This window comes from Amblyomma americanum, chromosome 10, assembly GCF_052857255.1.
Source record: "Amblyomma americanum isolate KBUSLIRL-KWMA chromosome 10, ASM5285725v1, whole genome shotgun sequence".
Lineage (NCBI taxonomy): Eukaryota > Metazoa > Arthropoda > Arachnida > Ixodida > Ixodidae > Amblyomma > Amblyomma americanum.
This window is the reverse complement of record NC_135506.1, coordinates 117,065,758-117,071,145: the sequence shown is the minus strand read 5'-3', so window position 1 is coordinate 117,071,145 and position 5,388 is coordinate 117,065,758.

Here is a 5,388-nt window from a genome sequence, read left to right as displayed (position 1 = left end):
TCGCCGTTGACGCACCACGACCACGCTTCGGCCAACATCCACAAGAAATCGACGACTACCTGCGCCGCGACGAATACGTGTCGAGCCGATTTTCCCGCTCACCCTCGCCGCGAGCCTCGCGCTTCACGTCGCCCTGCCACAGCTAGGCAGCGGCTGTGCGAGGAAGGTCCCCCAGCCCCCGTAGGGGAAACTGAAAACAGCAACCTTAGGAGGCGAGGTTGCTTCCCGGCAAAAAAACGAAGACCCTCCAACGACGAGAACTCACGGCGACGCCGCACCGACGACGACACGACGCAACTTAGAGACCCCCAGGCCACCGACATCGACAAGCCCCTGCAGCCGCAGTCGCAATCACCGACCAAGCCGTGACCCGACGCCGAAAGTTACGTGCAACGCAAGAGCAAGGACTTCCGATCTAGAGGTGACTGCCGACGGCCGAAACGTTACTGCTCTAATCGACACGGGAGCTGACTATTCCGGGCTGAGTGGTTCCTTCGCCGACCGGATCAAGAAAGTGACGACGACTTGGGATGGCCCGCAGATACGCACAGCAGGCGGACACCTCATCACGCCATCAGGAAGGTGCACTGCGAGACTGACTGTCATCGGACACACATATCCGACAGTATTCGTCGTACTTCAGAAATGTTCCCGTGACGTCATTCTGGGGATGGACTTCTTGACACAGCACCGCGCAGTCATCGACCTCAAGTCCAAGTCCATCACGCTTTCGACGGACGAAGCTTTACCTCCGAAGACGACCCCAGAGCAGTCAAAGGCCCTCAGTGTTCTCGATGAAGAACTAACCATCCCACCCCGGTCCAGCGTCATCGTACCCGTCTGTGCAAGAAATTTCGGAGACGCAGAAGGCATCATCGAGGGAAACACGCAGTTTCTCTTAGACAGACGACTTGGCGTCGCAAGAGGCATCGCTCATTTGCGGCATGGAAAAGCCGAAGTACTGGTCACGAACTTCAGCGAAGAATACCGACACCTCAACAGAGGCACTACAATTGCGTTCTTGGACGAAGCAACTGATTTACTGGACGCCTTCATCATCTCCGACGAACCTGCAAATGACAGCCTAAAGCAAGACCATGCTCCCACGTTCGCCATCAACCCAGCATTACCCCGGGACCGACAAGAGGAAATCACCCTTCTTCTTCAAAGTTACAGCCAATGTTTCGCCTCGTCATCAAAGGTGCGACAAACGACGATAGCCAAACATCGAATTATAACCGACGAACACACCAGACCTCTCCGCCAAAGCCCTTACCGTGTGTCGCCGCGAGAACGACAGGCCATCCGGGACCAAGTAGAGGAAATGCTTCGCGACGACGTCATCCAACCTTCGAAGAGCCCATGGGCGGCACCGGTCGTTCTAGTGAGAAAGAAAGACGGTGCTCTTCGATTCTGCGTCGATTATCGGCGACTGAACAAGATTACGAAAAAAGACGTCTACCCCCTCCCGAGGATCGACGACACTCTGGACAGGCTCTGCCACGCCAAGTATTTCTCGTCGATGGATCTCAAGAGTGGATATTGGCAGATTGAAGTCGACGAAAGAGACCGGGAAAAGACTGCCTTCATCACACCGGACGGACTGTACGAGTTCAAAGTCATGCCATTTGGGCTTTGCTCCGCACCCGCAACTTTCCAAAGGGTAATGGACACAGTGTTGGCAGACCTCAAGTGGCAAACCTGTCTCGTCTATCTAGACGACGTTGTAGTCTTCGCAGCGAGCTTCGAGGAACACCTCCGGAGGCTGAAGGCAGTCCTCGACGCAATCAAGTTATCCGGACTTACCCTGAAGCCTGAAAAGTGCCGGTTTGCCTACCACGAACTATTGTTTCCCGGCCACATCATCAGCAAGGACGGCGTGCGCCCCGACCCGCAGAAGACAGCCGCCATTGCCAATTTCCCGCAGCCTCATGACAAGAAGGCGGTCCGCAGATTTCTGGGATTGTGTGCTTATTACAGACGCTTTGTGGGGAATTTTTCGCGCGTCGCGGAACCTCTGACCAAGCTCTCCAAGGCAGACGTACCATTCACAAGGAATTCGGCACAAGCGGAAGCCTTCAACGAACGTCAGCGCCTCCTGCAGTCTCCACCGGTGCTAGGGCACTTTAACGAAAACGCCGAGACAGAAATCCATACCGACGCAAGCAGCTTTGCTCTAGGCGCCGTGCTCGTCCAGAAAAACGAAGGAGTCGAAAAAGTAATACCATATGCAAGTCGTTCATTGTCGAAAGCAGAAGCGAACTATTCGACCACTGAAAAGGAGTGCCTTGCGATCGTCTGGGCTACATCGAAGTTCCGTCCCTACTTGTATGGACGCCCGTTCAAGGTTGTGAGCGACCACCATGCATTGTACTGGCTGGCTAACTTGAAGGACCCCTCTGGCCGTCTCGCTCGATGGAGCTTGCGCCTCCAAGAATTCGACGTCACGGTGGTCTACAAGTCTGGGCGAAAGCACTCCGACGCTGACTGCCTGTCACGAGCCCCTGTCGACACGCCGCCAAAAGACGATGACGACGACGCTTTCCTTGGACTGCTAAGTTCCAGCGACTTCGCACGACAGCAGCAATCTGATCCTGACCTACAGCGCCTGCACAAGTATCTTAAGGGGAAGTCTCCTTCACCTCCTGCCCTCTTCAGGCGTGGACTATCGTCCTACTGTCTGCAACAGGGAATCGTCGTGAAGAAGAATTTCTCACCGAACAAGGCCGCCTACCTTCTCGTCGTCCCGAAGAGCCTTCGGGAGGAAATTCTGCAGGCTTGGCATGACGAACCAATGGCTGGCCACCTCGGGTTTACTCGCACCCTCCGCCGAATCCAAGAGAGATATTACTGGCCTCGTCTATCCTCCGACGTCGCGCACTACGTTAAGAGTTGTCGTAATGCCAACGCCGGAAAACGCCACCGAAAAGACCAGCAGGGTTCCTGCAGCTGATTCTACCGCCATCAAGACCTTTCCAGGAGGTCGGTATGGACCTACTTGGCCCCTTCCCAACATCAACGACGGGCAACAAGTGGATTATTGTGGCGACCGATTATCTCACCAGGTACGCCGAAGCAAAGGCCCTCCCGAACGGCACAGCAGCAGAAGTCGCCAAATTCTTCGTCGAATCCATTCTTTTACGACACGGCGCCCCCGAAATACTGATAACAGACAGGGGGACAGCGTTCACGGCGGAGCTAACCCAGGCCATTCTGCAGCACAGCCATACAAGTCACCGGAGAACAACTGCGTACCATCCGCAGACAAACGGGCTTACAGAACGCCTCAACAAGACCATCGCCGATATGCTTTCTATGTACGTAGACGCAGAACACAAGACATGGGACGTCATTCTTCCCTATGTGGTGTTCGCCTACAACACCGCTGTGCAAGAGACCACCCAAATGACACCATTTAGTCTCATCCACGGGAGGGAGGCCACGACCACACTCGACGCCATGCTGCCCGACGTTACCGACGAAAGTAACCTCGACGTCGCCGCCTACCTGCAGCGCGCAGAACAAGCTCGACGACTTGCCCGTGAGAGAATACAAGACCAGCAGCGCACCGACGCCCGACGCTACAATCTTCGAAGACGCAATACAAGCCAGACGATAGAGTTTTGGTTTGGACGCCGATTCGCCGCCGCGGACTGAGTGAAAAACTTCTGCGCCGCTATTTCGGCCCGTACAGGATTCTTCGCAGACTGGGTAATCTGGACTATGAAGTCGTCCCTGACGGAGTTACAGCATCCCAGAGACGCCGCACACGCTCAGAAGTTGTCCACGTCGCCCGTCTGAAGCCTTACTATTCGCGCTAATGACTCTTTGTGTTTACATTATGAGTATTTATTTTGTATGCTCTGTATCTTTATGTCCGTTATCCCTGTTTTTAAGCATCAGGTCGATGCTTCTTTAAGGGGGGAGTAATGCCGGGAAGCTTGCTTTTTGTCTGATCTTCTTATCGCGGCAGGCACGCCGCATTATCAACTTTCTGGGACGCGAGACGCGACCAGAGTTATCTCGTTTTTTCCTAGCCTCGCGCAAGTGTGCCTACTATGTTCTGGAACTTTCCTTGCCGCCTTTAAAATCGAGCACGGCTAAGAGCGGCGGGCATTCTGTTAGTCGACGACCGCCGAGCACGTTCGCTGCTATCGCCGCCGCTGAGTTTTCAGAGCTGTTCTTAGTGGACGCAAGCCAGCCTATTAAAGTATTCTCTTACGAGCTGCTCTGTGCCTTCCTCAAGACCGGACCCCAGTCGGTGCTACGTGACCCCGGCGGAGTTCCCGTCACCACCTCGTGACAATATATCCTCAAAATTTTACAACATCGAAAGCACGGAATGCGTTCGCTGAATAACACGTGTCTTGCTTCCTCGCTGTCATATCCTGTCGGTGCTGCCGAAATGCTCCATTAGACGAGCGTTGACACGCCGGCCTTTTTCCCATCATATGATGCTCTGCATGACAAAGGGATTTTGTAAACCAAGTCACTGTCGCATGCTGTTAATTTGTTTCTTTGCTTCGACCTGCACCGGGCGGTCTTTGAAGCACTTCAGCTGGGCGCGTTGCCTACTAAGTGCACAGCAGCCCGCCCGACCACTTTCTTTAGCGCGTAGCTGATACCGTGCACATATGGAATGACAGCTAACTTCCGTCTTCTTTCTGAAGCCTCGTTGGGGTAGATCGGCAAATTTCTTTCATTACCTTGAAGCCGAGGCTGCAGATGAGGTCATCTGAGAAACTAGCTTCACGTAAGCGCGTAAGTTGGGCCTCGATCTTTCCTGCTGAAGGTGAATACACAATCTGTTTAGGGCATTTATCAGTGCGTCTGTAGCCACAGCATTTTTTTCGACTGAGGAAGATAACACTAGCAGATATGGGCCTCTCTGATGTACTGTCAGAGATCTAGAAACTGAAACTGTACCTCCCCTGGTTAGCTTGCGGATTACTAGGAAGTTGTACACAAATCGGAAGGTCGTTATCATAGTCGTGCCATGAAAGGCTTCTATCAGTTGCTATCTTGACAGGCAAGTCTGCATAACTTCACTGAGAATTGGTGAATCCCAGGAATCGGTGCATACTCCTCGCCACTGAATGTACAGATCATCATTAAACTTTACATAAGTAGAACGCAAATAGATGGTTAACAACTCCAGGACTCCATCCGCATTGGTTCTGGAATCGTACTGCTCACATGGAATCAATGCCTCCTCTTACCATCTCAAATAAGGCCGTATGTGGCAGCATGTAATGTACCTAAGTCCTTGATTACAATGGAGTAGACACTTCTTCTAGAAAGCTGTTCCAGAGGAATGCAGACATTCCTGGCTTCTTTTCCAGGAAAAGGTCTTCCACGGTGAGCAATTCTTGCAGATACCACACTAAG